Below are 22838 nucleotides of genomic sequence, written 5' to 3'. Positions count from 1 at the left end.
CCTAGCAGCCGCACCTGGAAACGGTGCTTACATGGCCAACCTTGAAAGGGGATATGTTACCATGTTGCGCACGTTCAGAAGTGGCTGCATAGTTCCTTCATTTTCGCCACGCCGAACGCACAACCCCGAAAAAGAAAAAAAAAGAAAACGATGTCCTAAGACCATTGAAGTGTGCGGCAACGCGTGACATCGTGGTGGAAAGGTGCCAACGTATCGTTCTAGGACTTCCCTTGTGATGCAGATGACGCGTGACCGAAATCGGCGCAAATTAGAAATCTACATATTGGAAAGGAGGTGACAGACACTAAGGTACTTTGTTCAAATTAATTCGCTCACGACGACTTGATTCTCTTCGGATGAGTGAAGCTACATTTAGCGTCTATGCATTCTTATCAATATGCGGGTTTGTCTGAGCACGGAGTATGTAGTTTCGTTTGTAAAAGCAGACGCTTCGGAAATTGGTTGCGTTACTTGTGTGACTATTTTTCGCATATGCTTGTTTTCTGTGCAAGTCGTAGTGGCACCCATTATCAAACTGAGCTGCTGCAATTCTCGCCACCAAAAATTTGTGGTTTAAAATGTGTGTATTAAACGCGCAAACACACGCGAGCGCTAGAGGGTCGCCCGTGCGTAGCGTGAATGTGTGCATGTTCCTGTGTATATATCTAGTGTTCGTTCATTCGTAGCGCGCGTAGTGCGCATCTGCTTTGAATATCAGCCAACACGAACAAGCAAGTGCTTGGAAGCACGAGACCCTGTTTAATAGAAACCTAATAACAAGAATCGACAAACGGAAAGAGCCCACACTGGAAACTACGATTTGCCTTATGTGAAGACACACCGGCCCTGCTCCGTTCTGTAATCAATTGAATGGCATGTGTATTCAGCTCTTGACGGGACGACGGAACTCAATGGGATACATGCAATCGGCCGCACGAGTCGCAGCGTAGTCACCTCGAAAACTGTTGAATCCTTGCCTTTAGCAGTTCAGCAACGCACCTCGAAAGTGCTAGCCTCTTTCGGAGAGACCCACTACACATGAGCAGTTGCCTTCTTGAACCTTGGGCTCACTAGACAGGTTCTTCAAGTTAAACTAAATGGGATGTGACGTTAGTTGAAGAGGCTCGGTGTTTCCACGCACAGTGTCACTATTTGCGGTGTTTTGCGAGTAAAATTTCTTATTTCGATGACAATAAAGTGGTTCGTTGCCAGCAGCTACCTTTCGCCTTTGACAAAACAACGCGATCCGAAGCCACACCAGAAAAAAAAAATCAGCACAGCTGCAAGCGAAAGCATGGTTCCTAGGATATACTTTTAGGGACTATAGCGAAAGTGCCGCGTTGACCCTATTCAACGCCACCATCTAAGTTTTTGGCCAGTGTTGCCAGAACATGGAGCGTTTTCTGGAGTTGTGCATTGTTGGAATCACCGCCTTGAGTGGTTACCGGAGAAGTGTACTGCGGCAACACTGGCTTACACGCTGGCTGCCGGACATCACCGCCACTGCCGGACAAGGCGCGAGCTTCAGAAGCTTGCCGACTAAGCTGCTAAAAACAAACAAACAAAAAAACGTTCCGAATTTCTGTGTCAGTGCGTCTTGAACTGCAAAGATTGTACAAAATATTGACCAGTAAGAAAGGGCGAACATTTTAAAAGGAAGGTGAGGTTGCGGAGCTGTCATGCGAGGGCAAAGAGCAGGAAAGACAGTAAGGGTGCGGGAAAGGCAAGGAAGAGTGAAGTGTGCATACAAGTCGTGTACGGCGTCACACAGCTACGTAGAGCACACCGCACACCTGGATCGATATACATCATAAAGACTGTTTTTACAATCCCTGAAACTGCGTACATTTCACTTTTACTTTGGATCTAGGTAATTGCATAGAATCGATGCGAATAAATTTGAACGCCATAGAAACGCGTATTGTTTCTTCATGTAAGGTTTTCAGTAAGGCGAGTTGTGGCCAGGATTTAAGAAGAATTTCTTGCTGGGTGAGTTGTTGCTTGGCTATGGTATGCAACGTTGCGCATACAATCGGACGAACACAGGAAGGAAAGAAGCGTGAACGAAAAGAGCGCAATTCCAGGAGGAAGCCTGACAAGCTGCTCCGATTTTCGAGGCTGAGCGTGGCAGCCCGTTGACACGCGGTGGGCTGCAATTCCATTCGCGCACTGTTCTTTTTATTCTGTTCAGCCAGAGAAGAGTGGGCCCCATTGTTGGCAAAGGCGGGGCGTGCCATTCTGTGAAAGCGGGGCTTTTTGGGGAGTGCAACTTGTTGGCGGCCGCTGTAGCTCCGGTTACAGTCGGCTTTATAATGCGCTGACAACAGTCACGGCAAAGAATGCTTTTGTGAAGCCCATGTGTTGCCGCCGTACTTGAATGCAGTGCAGCTGACGTTGCCAATGGGGCACGCAGTTCACACTTTCATTCCTTGTAGGGCAAATACGCCTGGAAATATTTGGGGCCGAAGTCAACACTTCGTCAGGAATGCACTCGAATTCATCTAGTTCTTGCTATGCAATGCTCGTGGACGACCCAAGAACGCTGCTAATACCAACTCATCGTTTTAATCTCTAGAAGTTGCATGTCACCACACATGCTCTGTTGTTCTTGAAGTAGTGAACTAGTAGCGTTATAGCATTTATACTCTATGTTGTGAACTCAATTTCTAGTTTCCTCAGTCTCCCTTCAAAACAAACAAACAAGAAGCGCAGAAGAACTGGTGCTTCCTTATTTCACCATACGTCTGCGTAGAGAATGCATTTGCGCTCACTAGGATGACATAAGAAACACGAATAATTTTGACATTTTCGCCCTCTCCTGCACAGCTCTACTTTCCCGTAGATTGAGCTGCACACCGCCACTTTCACAGCTGTAGCTTTGCTGTACGCAACTGTAGGATATACAGAACATCTCTCGTATGCTGTGAATGGGGTGACCGCCCGCAACAAATGCACTTCACTGACTTGACTTTTGATTCTTGTTTTGTTGTGGCAATCTTTTGCGCCACCTTCGTGGATCCTTGCTTTCACTTAGCGCGACCGGAGAGGTAGGTTCTAGACTCTTTCAATTTTGCGGCTGCAGGTGCTTTCCTGGACGACGTCTTTTGTGAAAGTGACAATGCAAAGGGACTATGAAAGAACCAGGGGAGCTCCACCATGTACTACTGTACATGGTGGAGCTCCACTGGCTCCTTTATTGGAGTTGTTCTCTGCAGATTGTAAATATCTCAACTTACCGTAGTAGGAGTTGCTTCGCTAAAATAAGAAAGAGTGAATGACATTTAATAATACATTTGACATGTCTTTTTTGGCCAGCCCCTTGCTTACCTCTTAAACAACACGTCGGTGGACAAGCTAGAGAGCCAACACCAGTTTTCCAATTCGTATGCACTGCGAAAGGTGCTAGGTTCGACTTCTATACAGTGCACTAATGCCCGCTTTGTTCTAAGGTGAAGAGATGAACATTTGCTCGGTGGCAAGCGTGCCTGATTTTGTAAACACTTCTACGAGCTATAGACCACAGTGTCCGTCGAGAAGGGCCCATGGGCAAGGATGTAGGCAGACATTTGTTTGTGGGAAGGGAGAGGGGGGGGCACGCCTTAGAGCGAGGGGTAGACTATTAATTTTCTTCAGATTGCTGAGACGAGCTCCCACGTACAAGCTAACGAAGAGACCGTGTCTCCCGGCAGCTCTCTTAGCCTGGTGAAGCGCCCAAAGTTGCTTGCCCAGGCCCGAACTGAGCAGCGTAGTCCGCCAACGCGCCCGAAGATCTTCATTGGAGGCCGCGACACCAAAATCTTTTACTAATGTCGGACATTTCCATAGCATGTGATCAAGAGTGGCTCTGGCTTTACAGTACTGGCATAGATTAGAACAATAGACGTCGGGATATATGTGGTGCATAATGACGGGGTTCATGTATGTGCGTGTTTGTATAGCTGCCGCCATTAAACAGATCGGGCCCGATTTAGCTTGGGTTGAGGCAGTCCCACCTTTGCAGTCGACAGTGTTGAGTTATGTCACAAATTTTAGTAAGCTGATTGTCCCATACCCACACTGGCACAGAAAAGACTGTTTGAGTGGCCGCTTCGTCTAACGCGGCTTGGAACGTAAGACCTCGAGCCACGTTGTGCGCCACTTCATTCGGACTGTCCTCCGGGCTACCTTGTGGTGTGTGGGCAGGGAACCATATATGATGTGCACGTAATTGTCCACCTCGTGGATTTTCGTCTGTATTAAGTATCCGCGATGCCTGGAGGGAGATTCTGCCTCTGGCATGGTTTCGAACTGCCGTCTGCGAGTTGGTGTACATATGAGGTGTTAGTCCTTAAACCCTGCGGCAATGTCCATCGCGATAGCCACTTCCTCCGTCGTTTTTACGTTGCGTACGATGATTGACGCGCTGCTTCTGTATTGTTGCGTTGTCTGCGACAGCAGCTATGAAGCAGTGATGTTTCTGGTAGCGTGGTGCGTTGATAAAGACCGCCTCATGGTTGAGCCCAAAAATTTTTGACATGGCTCTGGCTGACACGCCTGCCCTTGTTGTGTTCAGGGTGCATGTTTCTTGGTATGGGTGGTACTGTGAGCTTGTTAGTACGGAAAGTGCGTGGTATTTCGTGTTTGTATCCGAGTTATATGTGGTAAAAAAATTTTGATTATGTAGAGTCCGGCGGCCTGGTTCAGCCTTGGCTAATAACTCGATTGGGAGATTGCGCCTCGATAAGTTCTGCAAGGGTATTGTGTAAACCCAATTTAAGGAGAAGTTCGGAGCTGGTGATTTAAGGTAAACCTAGCACCTGTTTGGAAATTGTCATAATTAGGCTGTGGAGCTTTGACTTTTCTGCAGTGAACTATTGGTGGTACGCCACCGTATAAGTGATGTGAATGAGTACGAATGATTGCGTCAGGCGGATGATGCTAGCCTCTTTCATGCCTTTGTGTTTATTGGTAATGTGCCTAATGAGGCGCATCGTGTTAGATACTCTGTCTTGAACGTTGCGAATTGTCTCTACCCTTAGTTTTTGTGATCAGACCTAGCACCGAGATTTTATTCATGGTTGGTATGGCGTGACCGTCACTTGTAGTGAGTTTTATATCGGTGTGTGTCTGCGCTAGGGCATGTTGTCTGGGTGGCCAAGCTCTGAGTGTTGGGCGATATAGCAGAGCAGGATAGATGAGTTTCTTGTAAAAACCATTCCACAGTGTGAATCCCCTCCTGTAATCTTTGTTCAATGGAACCATTACTGCCGTCGCACACCCAGAGGGTGATGTCGTCGGCATAAATGGTGTAATAGGGTTTTTGGATGAATTAGAGTTTTTACGGAAGACCATTGAGGGCAAGTTTAAACAGCAAGGGGGAGGTCACAAAACCATGCGGGGGGCCGGCGCTTCCCATGGTTATTTCGAACGATCTGAGTGTTCTCACAGTAATTGAGGCTGTTCTCCCCGTAGCGAATGCTTTTATAAGCTTGTGCGTGCGAAGCGCCAAGTTTAGGCTGTCTATCAAATTTAGAATGGTGCTACGTGTTACAGTGTAAAAAAAAGCTTCTTGAGATGCCCAGGATCTGTGGCGTACTTTTCCTCTTCTCACGTTAAAGAACCCCAGGTGGTCCAAATTTCCGGAGCCCTCCACTACGGCGTCTCTCATAATCATATGGTGGTTTTGGGACGTTAAACCCCACAAATCAATCAATACTTTTCCTCTTCTGGCACGACAAACTTCAGACTTGAACTGGCAGTGGGTAGTCTCCAGAAAAACGAAGAAGAGGTTGTTGGAACGATGGTGGAATAAACCGCGCTGTGTTTTCGGAATCGCGTCTCAGAGTGTTACATTTACTCGCTGCTCCATGGAAGGTCGCGTTCGTAGTCCGGGGTCACCAGTAAATGTAGCACTCCGAGACGTGGTTCCGAAAACACAGTGCGGCTTATTCCGCCATTGTTCCAACAACCTCTTCTTTCTTTTCAGGAGACTACCCACTGCCAGTTCACGTGCGAAGTTTGTCGTGTCAGAAGAAGAAGAAAAGTGATTGATATGTGGGGTTTAACGTCCCAAAACCACCATATAAATATGAGAGACGCCGTAGTGGAGCACTCAGGAAATACCGACCACCTGGGGCTCTTAAACGTGCACCTAAATCTGAGCACACGGGCCTACAACATTTCCGCCTCCATCGGCAATGCAGCCGCCGCAGCCGGGATTCCATCCCGCGACCTGCGGGTCAGCAGCCGAGTATCTTAGCCACTAGACCACCATGGTGGGGCAGGAAGAAAAGTACGCCACACAAGTATGCCCTTTTTGGAGCGTCCTATACTGTCTGTGATCCGATGCTTGAGCTGCAACATGTCATACTGCGTTGAAAGATGCCCGGGGAAGCCATGCATTCTATGTGGAAAAAATTATGGTCTTCGAGGCAATTTGTTAGTCTAGCCAAGAAAGCGTGTTCCATCAATTTGCCTATACAAGATGTTAAGGAGATGGGCCTAAGGTTGTCAGTATTTAGTAGTTTATTTGGTTTTGGAATCAGAAATACCTGGGCCTTTTTCTCACTGCAGAGGAAATATTTCGGTGTTTGAGCAGTTATAAATGTAATTTGTGATATGCATGGTCGACTCATCGTCCAACTACGTATTATCTTGTTGGGGGTGGTTTCAAGACCTGGTGCAGATTTGGTGTTAAGTTTTTGTAGGGTGGAACAGGCATCCACTTCGGTAAATTCTTCATTCAGAGTGGTGTTGACCTGGCCCGTATAATCTGGGTGCTGCTGAGGAGAAGCCTGAGAGATGTATTGGAGCTTTACCTCCCTAAGAAACTCCTCCTAGATGCCCTTAAGCGCATCGATTAGTTTGTTCGTGGTTTGTCAGTGGGCAGTCTTGTTGCCTTCTAGATCAATCAGAAATCTTAGATAATGCCATGTTTTACTAAGACTCAGATGCCTGTCCATCGAATCGCATTTTTCGTCCCAGTGTTGTCGGCTTACCTGTGTGTAAACATCTCTATCTATGTGTTTAGGAGAGCAGTGCGTTTTCAGAGGGTTCTGTTTCGTTTCTGTGTCTTCCACCTCTTTTGTAGCGATTGTTTTGCCTCCCAAATGTGGAGGAGCCGGCTATCAATCTCTTCGAGGTGTTATTCGGGTGGTACAATTTGGCTGGAATTATTAACATCCTGTTTAAGCGTATGCATCCAGTCCTCTATGTCACTGATAGGTTGGATCTGGTCCTCACGTGATTTGCGGAACTGCATGGGTTCAGTCTACCAACTTTAGTTGTTCTCCCATGGGTTTGTGTGGGCCACCTTGAACGTGCACCTAGATGATGTAGTGGTTGCTGCCTAGGTCCTACAGGGCATTTTTGCAAGGGACTGCTGATGTGTTTCTCGTGAACGTTAGATCAGGCGTTGTGTCTTCACGGGAGCTATAGTGCCAGCGCGTGTGGGTGTGCTAGGGTTGGTAATGGGAGTTTATCCCTCCTTCTGCGAGTCAAATCAGAGGGCCCTACTTTTAAGAAACTTATAGGAGTATCCCCAGGCAGTGTGTGGTGCGTTGAAGTCCCCCGCTATCAGGACGGTATTTCGGCTAGCGATGCGGAGGGTGCGTTTAAAGAGTGGGATCCTTTTGTGCTTCTTTTCTTTAGGGTTGCTGTATATGATTAGTATAAAAAGACTTTCGGGTGTCTTGCGTTGCGAAACCAGCATAATAAATATATTATCTATCTTGGAAATTTCTGTGTCGTGTTGCGTGAATGGAAGGTTTCGTCTAATTAAGATGGTAATGACAGTCATCTCGCCATTGGCATGTCCGATGAAGCGTAAACCTGCCAATTTAGCAAGACCATGTGATCCTGCAATAAAATTATATCAGGCTTAAATTTTCCTTCAAGGCATTGATGAATAGCTTCTTGCTTGTTTGCTTAGCTTCTGCAATACCATTACCAGATCGTGTAGACGGGGTTTCTAGCTATGATGAGATGCAGGGGATAGGAATGCCACCGGCTGCATCACACTGAAGGCTGACGAGGAAGGTTGCTTTACACTCACTAAAGGTTCCAGCCTGCCAAGTGGCAGGGGAGTAACCGTAGCCTCCACAGCGATGAGTCACTGTTGTAGGTGTTAGTTTTGTTGCTGGGTTATTTTGGCTGTATTCTCTACGCGGCCGATAAGGGCCGAGATCAGTCGGGATGAGTTTCTCATCAACTCATTTATTCTTAGACTGATTGTTGAATTTCCTTCAGGACTTTTGTCTCGGGCGCCACCCGTGTGGATTTGTCTTAATTGGCCTGGAGTTCGGCTTTGTGTTTGGGAGGTGGTGGTGTAGTACCTACCCCCATTGGTCAGCGGGTGTAACAGAAGAGTGGTGGTGGTACTGGCGGAACATGTTCCGTTCGTTTAAAACGGCGTAACTGCCCCTTGAGGTTCCTGTTTTCCCTCCAAAAACTGTCATTTTCTTGTTGCATTGAGATAACATCTGTTTTAGCTGTGCCATTGGACTCGGACTGTTTTAGCTGTGCTGTGGACTTGACATGATGATTTCAGATGTGTGTGATTTCAGATGTGTGTCACTGTGTGTGCAACAGTTACCACCCCACCGGCTTGCCCCAGTGCCCACAGCTCTACAAGCCCAAACCAAAGCACGCACCCTCAACTTTCCAGCAAGATGCAGCTCCATTCCTCGACCCAAGCCCATCTTTCAAGAACGCCCCTAGAGGACGCTCACCCAGTATTACAAGACGGCAAAGCCGAAAAAGTCGCAGCTGCAGCCGAAGCCGCAACAAAAGCATTCAAGACCCCAGCCCTCGGACTGGCCCCGGACACGAGGTGAGCTGGGCTGATCTAGCCTCTCCTGAAAGCTCCATTCAAAAGCAGCTCAAACTATTGCAGGATGACATGGCTAAATTGAGGGCAGAAAATGCAAAACTACGCCTAGAGCTTCAGTCCTTCAAGCAACCATCTACCTCCACACACCTCCCCGCCTCATCTTTCTCCTCTACACCTATCTCACCAGCACCACCTCCTCTCCCAACCACTCCTATAGCTATGCACCCCGCTCAACCACCTGCGCAAAAACGAAAAGTCTCGACACCCACTTTGTCATTCGATGAGCGAGTAGAACAAGTCGAAGCGAAACTAGAGAAGGTTGACAAAGAGAAAGAAAAAGTAACCAAACTTGAGGAAAAACTAGACAATTTTACTACCTTCTCCACAGCTTCCTTGCAGAAGCTACATGAGTCCGTGGCCTCGATACAACAAGCCATGTTACCGATGCAACAAACCCTAGATAGAGTCACGCAGTGGATTGACACGGTTCACGCTAACCATCCAGAGCTTGCCCAACCTAAGCCAAATCAACTTAGCGAAAATGGCTGCTCGTAACCGCACTGAACTTTGCGTATGGCAATGGAACTGCAGGGGGTTTCGCCAAAAAAAGGCAAACCTCCTGCAGTACATCAAATCACAAACTACCCCTCCCTCAATCATTGCGTTACAAGAAACGAATGGTGTAATGCAGCTGCCAGGTTATAAAACGCATCAAAACCCGGCTGATACTAAATTAAACACTGCTGTCTTAACTCAAAAGTACCTTACAGTTACCTATTCAAAATTTGCGGACATCGACATTGAGCACGACTTTCTCCAAATACTACCTGATAAACTTAACTCACCATTGTTATGCATTCTCAACGTATATAGTAAACCGCAAGAGCAAAGGCACCGCCTCGATTCCCTATTTGCCCGAGCTACATCCTCGGTAGCCAAACACACCCTTCTCATAGTGGGGGATTTCAACGCCTCCCACCCAGCATGGGGTTACACTGCATCTACACCGAAAGGTAGAGCCTCTGGTACCATATTCAGGCACATCGTTTTACGCTGTACATCGACCCGGAGGAGCCTACTCGTTTGGGGAACAGTGTGAACAAAGATACATCCCCCGATCTTACCCTCACTCACAATGCCTCCACAATGGTTTGGACTAACACCCAAACTTATCTTGGCAGTGATCATTACATTATTAGCAGTACTTTACAACTAAAACACCGACCCATTGCACCTAAACCACTGATGCTCACAGAATGGGACAAATTTAGAGAGACCCGCAACAGCACCGCTCCCTCACGTATTGCAGACCTTACCGAGTGGACTCAACAGCTTCAAAAAGATGTTGAAATTCACACGAAAACTCTACCCCGCGACACCCCGATAACTACTCTCGACTCCAAGCTTCTCCATATGTGGGAAGCAAAACAGTCACTTCTGCGACGGTGGAAACACCAGCGCCACAACAGGAAACTCCGCATTAGGATAGCGAAGCTAGACCAACAAATCGAGCGATACATGACTCAATTGGTGGCACAACAATGGGGTCAGCTTTTTGAAGGAATGCATGACCACCTCAGTAATAAACGAACGTGTCAACTTCTTAGACATCTGCTAGACCCCAGCACTTCTCGCGCACGATACTCTCACGCTATCACTAAACTGTTACACAAGCACAGTGACCATTTAGGACAGCTCTTCTATAACCTCCACACGTTGCATTTACCTCAATTACGTAAGGATTCTGTACCATCTTACACAGGGAAACCTAATGAGTCATTAGATGCGCCGATAACGAAAGCGGAAGTTAGGCACGCCCTCGCAACACTCCGTACCACATCGGCTTCAGGTCCCGACCGCGTTAACAACAAATTACTTAGAAATCTTGACCCTATTTCTATTAAAGCTTTGACCGAGTACTTTAACGACTGTTTTGACACGGGCATCTTTCCGCCTTCATGGAAAGATGCCAGGGTCATATTTATACCTAAACCAAACAAAGCTCCCTTAGTAGAAAATCTGAGGCCCATTTCCTTAACATCGTGTCTCGGAAAGACCATGGAGCATGTTGTGCTTGCACGCCTCCAGAGACACGTGGAGGATAATGGACTACTGCCTCCAGAAATGATTGGTTTTAGGCCCTCAGTTTCCGCGCAAGATGCGATGCTTCACCTTCAACACGACATCATAACTCCTAACCAGAGCGAGGATACTCAGGCAATCCTTGGTCAAGACATACATGGAGCATTCAATAATGTAGCCCACTCAGCTATATATGCTGGTCTCAACTGCATTCCTTGTGGCGCTAAAATCTACTCTTACATCAAAAGCTTCCTCACAGACCGCACAGCTACAATAAAATTAGGACCAGAACATTCCTCACCCTATACACTAGGTAGCTTCGGAACACCTCAAGGGTCAGTGCTCTCTCCAATCCTTTTTAACCTGGCTATGCTACCTATACCCAATGCTCTTCAACGTATCCCTGACTTGAACTTCTCCATCTATGCCGATGATATCACCTTACGGGTGAAAGGAGGCTCAGATGGACACATTCAAGACACCCTACAAACAGCTCTAGATACAATAGCAGCACTAACATCTCAGATGAATCTCTGTTGTACCCCAACTAAATCAGAGTTACTCCTTCTACCAACTCATCGTCGGAACAAACACGTTCCAATGATCGAAGTTCATATAAATGGGTGCCTCATTCCTACAGTATCATGCATTCGTGTGCTAGGTTTATTTATCCAAAATAACCGACTTAATACGTACACACTCGCAGCTTTACGCAATACCATTGAAAACACCCTAAGAATGATAGGAAGAATCTCAGGGAAAAATGAGTCAGAGCTACTTCATGTAATACAAGCTTTTGCGATTAGCGAAATCACATATACCCTTCCTTACCTTCACCTTAAATTAGCAGAGGAGGAATCGGTCAACACCCTCCTCCGCAGAGTTTACAAATACGCGCTAGGCATTGGAATCAATACCTCTAACGCACTACACCACCATACAGGAGTCACAAATACCCTATGTGAAATCCGTGAAACTCTTTCAACAGCTCAATACGCAAGGCTCGCGACCACTAGCGCAGGTCGCCACATTTTATCGTCTACTCGAATTAACTTCACCTCACTCACCAATGCTAAATACAACATTCCCCAAAACATACAAAGACAATTACTCATACCGCCACTTCCTAAAACATGCATCCAACATATCATACTAAGCGCCGAATCCAAAGAGCAAAAGCTCTTGAGAAAAAATTGCATGGAGCCAATGACGTGCTCTATGTCGATGCAGCAGAATACCCATCATCCTCATCCTATGCCCCCTCTGCTGTCGACTATAACGGCAAGGCGCTCACAGCAGCATCCATCACTGTCGACTCTTCGGAGGAGGCAGAGGAGGCTGCCATCGCTTTAGGTCTATCCATCCCCAATATCACTATAATTGTAAGTGACTCCAAAACTGCCATACGCAACTTCAGCGCAGGTCACATCTCATCAACTGCCCTTTCAATTCTTAAGAAACATCCTCCCACGCAATACGTTGCTCTCATATGGACGCCCGCGCATGCGTGGTTGAGTGGCAATGAGGCGGCTCATACCTGTGCTCGAGGAATGACCGGCCGAGCGCAGGCCTCTGATGGCACCTTAGACCACGCGGCCTTTTTCAGTGTGATAGATCGTCTTTTGACCTTCCACGATATAACAAATCACTACCGCTCACAGCGCACTATATACCCCCCCCCCCCTTACATCATGGAACTTTGCACTACCATGAAATACTATGGCGCCAGTTACAGAACCGTACGTTTCCTACCCATCTTTTCGCCATCTTATACACCCGGCGATATACCCCTCCCCTTTGTGCATTTTCTGTCAACAAAGAGGTAACCTAGACCATATCATGTGGCGGTGTACTAGAAACCCACCACCCAATTCTCTACACATTAATAGTGAGGAGCAGTGGGAGGCTGCTATGTGCAGCTCGGCGCCCGAGGTCCAGGACCAGATGTTGGATTGGGCCAAGAGGGTAGCGGAGACCTACGCTGGGTAGGCTCCTCTGACACTCCACCACCGCACCTTTCTCTCTTGGGATGAATAAAGTTTTTCTCCTCCTCCTGTTAAAAAGAAGGTGAAGGAAGCTGAGGCCAATATGTGGAGAATTGGCATGATTATGAAGTCTGCACTAAAGATCTATCGAACTTTTAAGCAGGAAATTGCCAAGGAAGAGATTTATGATAATACTCGGGGTTTAATACTCGGGGTTACTACTGTTTGAGGCCAGGACAGGAGTATTGCGAACCAAGACATATCCGGCCAAATATGAACGGGTAGACACGGTATGCAGTGCGTGAGGAGAGGAAGAAAAAACTGCCGAACACTTGATAATCTGTAAAGGGCTTCACCCTATAATTCAGAATGATGGCGCAGAGTTTTTCAGAGCACTGGGGTTTAGGGACATGGAGGGCAAAATAGACTTTAAGCAGGTAGAATTAAGTAGAAGGAGGTTATCTGATTGGTGGGTAAAGTCAAGGCACGAGTAAAAATTAAACCATTCACTGCAAAGTACGAGTCCTCAACCTCACTATTTAAGGGAAAAAATAAATTAGTCTTTGGTTCACTAAGTATTACGGCTTGGTGGTGTTGGTCACAGCCCGATCTAAAGGGTACAGCCATATCAGTCCATCCATCCGAACGCGGTATGCGTTTCCAGCGCTAGTAGCTAGCGGGTGCACGGTTAAAAATATTATGAAGGGAAGAAAAAAAACATTGGCCCCCTATCTGCATGTTTCACTGCAAATGCCGTCGAAAGGCAATCGTCTTGCGTCTGAAGAGAGTGGACTCGCTCGCTGGATTCCGTGCCAACCGGTTGTGGCCTCTCGATCTCCGACGTCAGCGTAGCTCTGACCGACTGGGCTCGCCCTTCGTCATCTGACGCCGACCTCCGACGACAGTGTAGCTCTCACCGACTGGACTTGCTCTACGATGTCACCTGACACCGTCAAGAGCTCTCGCAAGTGGTGCCCCGTCCTCGGACTCCTGTGACCGTGTTTCCATCTTTCCTATCTCTCCTATTCCCTCGATATGTCATCGCTCCTGGCATACTGTTTCCCTTTCTCTACACCTTTATTTATTTTATTAATTCTTTATTTATTTATTATTTGTACAATACTGCGAACCTTGAGAGGTCCAAGCAGGAGAGGGATGTACACATCCAAAAGACATGCGTACGGATGCAAGATCGACACATGAATGTGAGGGTACATAATCAACAGGTAAGTATACAATCATTATACATTGGATGACAGCAAGGGTGAACACTCTGGCAAAACATTCCAATCGGAAACAGTTCTGGGAAAAAATGAATATTTGTATTGGTCTGTACGGGCAAAGAACGGTGTAATACTTCGGCTATGTTTGTGACGAGACGCTCGACTAGGGTTATTAGCTATGTAATCTTGTGACTGGATTCCCAATTTATTAAAATATAGCTGGTGTAGAAAGTTTAGACGGGCACTTTTACGTCGGTTGGCCAATGGCTCTAGGTGTGCGAGCTCCAACATAGCTGAAGGGGAGTCGCGACGTCTAAAACGTTTATAAATAAAGCGAGCTGCCAGTCTCTGAATTTTTTCAAGCTTTTCTTTATTAGTGAAAGTATGGGGGTCCCATACAATGCTTCCGTATTCCAGGGTGGGTCTTACAATGGATTTGTATGCAATGAGTCTAAGCGACGAGGGGGCATCACCTAATTTATGCTTCAGAAATCCTAACTTCTTTCTCGCGGAGGAACATATGTTATTTATATGTGTTGACCAGTTAAGTCTGGACGTCAAGGTTAACCCCAGGTACTTATGTTCCTCCACTTGTTTAATCTGATAATTGCCAAGACTATACATGAAGTGAGATTTATTCTTATTGGAGATGCACATGTGAACTGTCTTGTCGAGATTTATAAGCATATCCCATTTATTGCACCATTCCGTTATTGCATGCAAAGCATGGTTAAGAACGTGCTGGTCAGTGGCAGACTCTATGTGGCTAAATATGATGCAATCGTCTGCAAACAGCTTAAGGCGTAGAGGGGGCATTACAATTTGGCCAAGATCATTAATATAAATGTTAAATAGAACCGGTGCCAAGACCGAACCTTGTGGGACGCCAGAGAAAACATCAAGAAAACGAGAACAGGCACCGTCAATTTCAACATACTGTTTGCGGCCAGTTAGGTATGAAATGACCCAATTGACGACTTGTGATGGAATGCCAAAGTTTTTCATTTTTGTTATTAGTTTCGAGTGTGGAACTCTATCGAACGCTTTCGAGAAGTCTATTAGAACTGCGTCAATCTGTCCGCCCTCGTCAAGTACCTGTGCCATCTCATGGACGGTAACTACAAATTGAGTTGCAGTTGAAAAACCTCTTCAAAAACCGTGCTGTACGTTAGTAAGAAGATTATTGTTGTCAAGAAAATCATTTAGGTGTTTAGCAATTACGTGTTCGAGAACTTTACAAACTGTGCAAGTGAGAGATATGGGTCGGTAATTACAATAATCGGTGACAGAGCCTTTTTTAAAAATTGGTTTCACTCGGGCAACCAACCATTCAAGTGGGAGGCAAGAAGTTTCAAGTGACTTAGAATACAACCGTACCAAGAATCTAGCTAGGAGCTCTGCATATCTTTTGAGAAATGCGGTGGGAATGTTATCCGGTCCTGCGGATTTTTTAGCGTTTAATCGTAAGAGCAGCTCAGTAACACCTTCGACAGTAATATGGATATATTGGTTGCTATCGTTGACGTAAGGCGTATTACCCAGCGTGGATGGCCTTGAGAATACGCTCTGGAAATAGGAATTAAACGTTTCAGCAATTTCTTTTTTATCTGTAACAATGCGAGCACCAACAGCTATTTGATCTACGCTTCTTGAGTCCTTGTTTGATAAAAATTGCCAGAATTTGTGAGGGGATTCGGTAGCAAAGCGCCCAAGGGTGGTTGAATAGAAGCGCTCTTTAGCTTCTCGTAGTTTAGATTTCAACTTAGAACTTAGCTTAAAAAGGAGGGCGGCATCCCGGTTCTTCCTTTTTCGGTACCGTTTTAGTTTACGTTTTAAATGTATAATTTCTCTGGTTATTCAAGGATTGGCTTTGTTGATTTTTTTCACTTTATCTGGAATGAACTTATTGATGCAATAATTGCAGCATGACTTAAACTTAGCCCATAAGACGTTAAGACCGTCATCGTGAAATGTCAGTAATGCTTCTTCTAAATGGTGGGCAATGTTTGGGTTGTCTGCTGCGCTGTAGTTTTTTACTTTTACAAATTTAGCGTTGTTTACCTTGATTCGGTTTGGGAGCTTGCAGGGAAAATATACGAGCTTGTGGTCCGAGACTCCTTCGTGAATTTCTGTGGTATGATCAGTAAAGCTGGCTGAACACAAAATTAAATCTAGAATGGAGGAAGCAATGCTAGTCACCCGTGTTGGATATAGTACTGTCTGTGTAAGGTTGTAAGCTAATAAAGTATCTAGAAGGATTTCGGAGTTCTTTGTATCAGTGCCCCTTGATGACATCGTGCACCAATCTATGTGCGGTAGGTTGAAATATCCCGCAACAATAATGTTCTGATCCTTATACACTGCCAATTGATCATACAGTTCAAGTAAAAATTCACAGGGAGCTCCCGGCGGCCTATAAATTCCCGCAATAACAATATGGTTTCCTGAAATATTTATTTTACAAAAGACACTTTCGTGGTCAGGGTTAACAGCAGGCAGTGAAACAGATGAAAGGCCCGCCTTCACAAGAATTGCCACACCACCTCCTCGTGTAAGTCTATCTTTGCGATAGCACGTATATGAAGATGGAATCACGTAAATATCAGGCAAGTCTGGACAAAGCCAGGTTTCGGAGATGACAGCTATGTGCGGGTCATATGTTAACAACACGTGTTCCAGTTCTCCTTGTTTGTTGCATAAGCTTCACACATTAAGGGAAATGAGCCTCAGTGTTTTCGGTTGTTGCTTTGTAGAATCCGGAAGTCATTCGTTCGCCTTTTTCGTGTTTTTTGGTTTAGTGCTCAGTTCTCGTTTTTTACCTTTGCGCACGAGCACCCGGCAATCTTTTGCTTCGTCCCACGCATAAATGTCGTTGTTAATATGCGGTTTATTATGAACCAGTTTTATCTTATTGTCGGCCTTGTTATCAGAACTTACAGATTGACAAAGTTTTTTTCTTATGTGCTGCGTTGCCTGGGAGTAGTCACGTGACACGGAAACTTTGCTGTCTTTTAGTTTGAAACAGGTATTTAGTATGGCTATTTTTTCGTTGTAATTGTACAACCTGAGAATAATTGGCCGGGGTTTATCATTTCGGGCTCTACCAATTCGGTGAATGCGTTCGAGAGAGGTGACAGCGACTTTTAGTTCATCATTGCAAACCCGTCGGACAACTAAGTCTTCGAGGACTTCTCTGGTTTCTTTTGGGCCTTCTGGTATGCCATAGACTACTAAGTTATTCCGTCGTGACCTATCTTCATAGTCATTAAGCCTCTTGCCTTGAATTGCGACAGTTTTTTCCAGTTGTTCAACGGTGTGCTGAAGGGTATGAATTTTTTCTTTATTTGCTTTTGACAGCTCCAGAACTTCATCAAGGTTTGAACTAATACGGGTCAGAGTTTCATTGCGCTTGTTCGCGGCAGTCCTTATCTCTTTCAGTTCCTCAAGAATAGCACTTAACACATTTCTATGCTCATTGAGGTCAACAGCGGACCGGGTCTGGGGACCGGGATTCGTCTCTACGTCCCCGCACAATACGAGAAGTAGCACAGACCAACAATCAGCAACTATACAGAAACAACGCCGAGGGCACGGCAGCACTACTAATCCATAGTAACTAGTACATTTTCCTAAGGAAGTATCATAAAAACTAACCTGCACGATCAGCCATGCGCAGTCAGACATGCTCGAGGCAATGCCGCCGTGCCCTCTGATGCAGTAAACGATGTCCACTGGCTTTATAGCAGGAAGCGGCGACGTCACCGGGCTGGGCAGCCAATGGGGCGTCAGGGCGGTGATCTGGCTGATATTTTGATGATCCGGTGGCACCGAAGTGCTCCACGTGTTAGGCGAGTCATTGTTCCAAGGCGGTTGTCCAGGATCAGCCAGCAGAGCTGGCCCTTGCGTTGAGCAGACAAGAAGAACCTGCACGATCAGCCATGCGCAGTCAGACATGCTCGAGGCGATGCCGCCATGCCCTCTGATGCAGTAAACGATGTCCACTGGCTTTATAGCAGGAAGCGGCGACGTCACCGGGCTGGGCAGCCAATGGGGCGTCAGGGCGGTGATCGGGCTGATATTTTGATGATCCGGTGGCACCGAAGTGCTCCACGTGTTAGGCGAGTCATTGTTCCAAGGCGGTTGTCCAGGATCAGCCAGCAGAGCTGGCCCTTGCGTTGAGCAGACAAGAAGAACCTGCACGATCAGCCATGCGCAGTCAGACATGCTCGAGGCGATGCCGCCGTGCCCTCTGATGCAGTAAACGATGTCCACTGGCTTTATAGCAGGAAGCGGCGACGTCACCGGGCTGGGCAGCCAATGGGGCGTCAGGGCGGTGGTCGGGCTGATATTTTGATGATCCGGTGGCACCGAAGTGCTCCACGTGTTAGGCGAGTCATTGTTCCAAGGCGGTTGTCCAGGATCAGCCAGCAGAGCTGGCCCTTGTGTTGAGCAGACAAGAAGAACCTGCACGATCAGCCATGCGCAGTCAGACATGCTCGAGGCGATGCCGCCGTGCCCTCTCTCTCTTTATTCCTATGCTTTTAACCCCTCCTCACCCTCATCCCTTGTGAGCTGCTGTTGAGGTGTCGCTCACTGAAGCAGACATTTACGGGGCTCACTTTTCTCTTCCTTTCTCTCTTAGAACCAGTTTGGAGAGAGTGACCAGAATGTTTACTATTGTGCGGTGCGAGAAAACTGCTGAATTGTATTCTGGGGGCGCTGCGTTAGAGTGTCTCGATCCGTACACCGAAGGTGAACGAGCGCATTGACGCACGTTAGACACAAGTGTTATCTGGCAGTTATCTTCGAAAACAAAGGGAGGCGTACGCGCCTGTCTCGGAGGCAATAAAGCGTAGAACGCAAAGAGACAGGCAGGTGCCACCACCGTGTCGACTTAGCAAAGCGTTGGAAACACTTGCCTTTTTGATCATAGCACTGCATTGTCAGCGCCACGTGATTAATGCAAGGGTCCTTATAATTACTGATGTATGCCTTCCTTAGTATAAGGGTACACATACAGAATATTGAGTGTTGTTATGGTGACTCAGATATGCGCAATAAACGATCTTTAATTGACAATCGCACAAGTATGAACGCTTTAACTAGAGCTACATTGGTGGGCGCTACGGATGAGATTGGCTGTTTGGATAATTGTGTGAGACAGTTTGGGGTATCAATATGGCGGACAAAGAGACCAATGTACCGACAGACAGACAGACACACTGACAGACCAAAATTTTCCTGTCGAAGTACCCCAAGAAAGACCATCCTCTTTGAAGAAACAGCTTTCTCGGCCTGGCGTTGGCATTTCGCTGTGGTGACTCGAGCACACATTTCCTGATGTTCTAGAGAGGCGCCCAGCCAGCGAACGGTTGAGAGTGAGCCACGAAAAGACGGGAAAGTGGGGCACTGGGAGGAGAGAGAGTGGTGGTGGTAGTGGTTAGAAAAGGAAAAAAAAGTGCCTAATTTCTGTAGCCTGGTAGGGAGCATGGTGCAGTGCCTAGAGGAGCTCACGGGAATACATTAAATCAGGGAGTACAAGGTGGTATGGGATGGGCATCATTTGAGGGCAGTTAAGCTAGCAGCAAGATAAAATTTGAGAAGCGATTGAGAGAAATTGGGGAGAAGCGTTAGGCTAGGTAGGTTTTCAGCTACTTGTATATGAAGAATGTCGATACAAAATGGAGAAAGCAAATGGGTAAATACTTAGAAAGCAGCAGGGGGCAAAACCAAAAAGAATTATCGGTTAAGAAGAAGGTGAAGGAAGCTGAGACCGATATCTGGAGGATTGTCATGATCAAGAAGCCCGCACTGCAGATCTATCGCACTTTTAAGCAGAAAATTGCCAAGGAAAGGATCTGTGAAAATGCTCGGGGTAGTTATCTACTGTTTGAGGCGAGGACGGGAGTATTGCGAACTAAAACATATCGGGTCAAATACGAATGGGTAGACACGGTATGCAGTGCGTGTGGAGAGGAGGAGGAATTTGCCGAACACTTGATAATGTTCCGTTAAAGGCTTCACTCTATAGTTCAGGATGATGGCGCAGTTTCAAAGCACTGGGTTTAGGAACAGGGAGTGCAAAATAGAGTTTAAGCGGGTAGAAATAACTAAAAGGAGGTTATCTGATTGGTGGCTAAAATCAAGGCACGAGGGACGAATAAATCATTCAATGCAAACTACCATCGTCCACTCACTATTTAAAAGGAAAAAAAAAAGATAAGTGCGGTTTGTGGTTTACTAAGTATTACGGCTATAGGAGGCGTTAGCCGCCGCCCGATCTAAAGTGTACAGCCATGTCATTCCATCCAATTCATCCATCTAGAGTGGACGGCGAGAGAAGGAGCAGCGAAGCCCTGCACTGCTCTCTCCTACACAATCTCACACCACATGTTCAGGTTGCTAGGGGCGGGGATGAGCACGCACGCCCGCAGCTGTTGCTATGGGAAGGCAGTAAGAGCGGAGAGTGAGAGAGGTGCCGCTGACAATGTGGGATGCCTGACATACCCCGACTAAAAAATGCATTCGCATTTAAAATTGAACGCATGCATAGCCGAACTATATGTGCGTCTACCGATGCGGCTGCTTTTTTCCGCTATGAATCCCAATGAAGTGACATCGGTGCTATCCTCTGCGCAGTGTATCTGGGTCCAAGTGGCACGTAATAGACATAGCTGCGTGATAGTGCTTTTGTATACTGTTTTATTCGCAGAAGTAAACACCTGACCTTGCAAACATGTACGTGAATAATTAGACCTTGCAAACATGCACATAAGGTCTATGATGCCTTGTCGTCATGTAAACGTATCTAACCAAACGTTGCAACGCTGTGTGTGTTGTAGGAAAAAAGGAAGGAAAAGCCTGGAATGTGTGACATACACTCACGCTGGGGGATCGTCCAAGAACTGGAGAGTTTTGACAAAATACTGGTAATTTGTTAGCGCACGCCTTTAAAATAAAAAGGGATATCAAGGGAAATCATCAATTATTAGAAAGTGACAAACATAAGGAATATGTTTGTCACTTTCGAGGAGGCGGAGTTATCATTGCTATCAGAGGAGATTATAATCCATCACTTTTAATTGTCGATACTCCCCTAGAACTAGTTGCGATTACCGCGCGTATTGGTCATGCGCAGTGTGTGATTGTTGCATGCTATCGCCCGCCTGACAATCGGTCAGACTTTGTACACTTATTTAATACCGCCATTGAACATATTTTTTCTCAATATCCGAAATGCATTTTGATAGTAGGGGGAGACTTTAACTACCCTTATATCGACTGGTCAAACTCTTCTCTGAAAGAAAACAGCAATAGATCTGAATGTGTTAATTTCTTGCATACTCTGCATTTTCATCATTTATCTCAAGTTGTACAAAAACCAACACGAGGCAATCATATCTTAGACTTAATCTTGACAAATCATCCTGAATTCAGTGAAGTCCGAGTGCTTGATCCAATAAGTGACCATAATGTCGTACACTGCTCGTTTGCACTGAAATCCACCGTACAAAAGAAAATGAAGAAGTGTATTCTCAGTTACGCTCGCGCTAATACTGAAAAAATGATGGCCATTTTAGCACCATTTGCCGCAGACTTTTCAAATGAATTCCAAAATAGATCTGCAAATGACAATTGGTGTTTGTTTCGAGACAGACTGAAGGAAGTTGAAGCTAACTGTATACCTAAGATAACCATCACCTCAAGGCCGAACGACCCCTGGTTTAACCACGATGTAAAAAAATGCATAAACAAGAAAAAAAGAGCTTTCAGAAAGTTTTCTCGGACAAAGACTCAAGCAGACTGGGAAAACTACAAGAACATATCACGTCTTACAGAAACAGCTATTGCTAACGCCAAAAACGAATTCTTCAACTCTATCCTTCCAAATATGCTGAAAACTGACCCAAAAAAGTTTTGGCAAGTTGTAAACCCCAAACATAATCATGCAGCTCCCTTACTTACTGAAAATGGCGTGACTTTGAGCATTATAGATAGCGCAAACAAGTTTCGTAAATGTTTTTCCGACGTTTTTACTAGGGAACACGCACTTCATGATGCTCATATATCTCATCAACCGCTCATCCAGTACCCTTTCTTGCCCATCGTAATATCACAAAATGGCATATCTCGTGCCATTGACAGGCTCCCTAATAAAACCAGCCCCGGTCCGGATGGTATAAGCGCCAAACTTCTAAAATTTACGTCCCATTACTCGTCTTTATTGCTATCTTTAATATTTCAACAATCGCTGGATACAGGATGCGTACCAGAAGATTGGAAATCTGCCTTAGTGATTCCAGTTTTTAAATCAGGTGACTCCACAGATCCCACCAACTACAGACCAATTTCTCTAACATGCATCTCCTGCAAACTGCTTGAGCATGTTATGTATACCCACATTATAACTTACCTCAACCAAAACAACTTGCTTCTTGACAACCAACATGGATTCCGTCAACATCGCTCATGTCAAACTCAACTGTTCGAACTCGTCACAGATATTCACACTTCAATACACAATCAACTTTACATAGACGCCATCTTCATTGACTTTTCTAAAGCATTTGATCGCGTGCCTCACAATCGCCTCAAACTTAAAATTAGAAATTTACAACTTGATTACAACTGTACGCGATGGATTGAAGAATTCCTTAGTAATAGATTTCAGGTAATCAGTTTGCAAGATTGCTTTTCTACCCGTGCTGACGTCATCTCGGGAGTTCCCCAAGGCTCCGT

The sequence above is a fragment of the Rhipicephalus microplus genome, chromosome 4, assembly GCF_043290135.1.
Source record: "Rhipicephalus microplus isolate Deutch F79 chromosome 4, USDA_Rmic, whole genome shotgun sequence".
NCBI classification, from domain to species: Eukaryota; Metazoa; Arthropoda; class Arachnida; order Ixodida; family Ixodidae; genus Rhipicephalus; species Rhipicephalus microplus.
Note: the sequence above shows the minus strand (reverse complement) of the source record.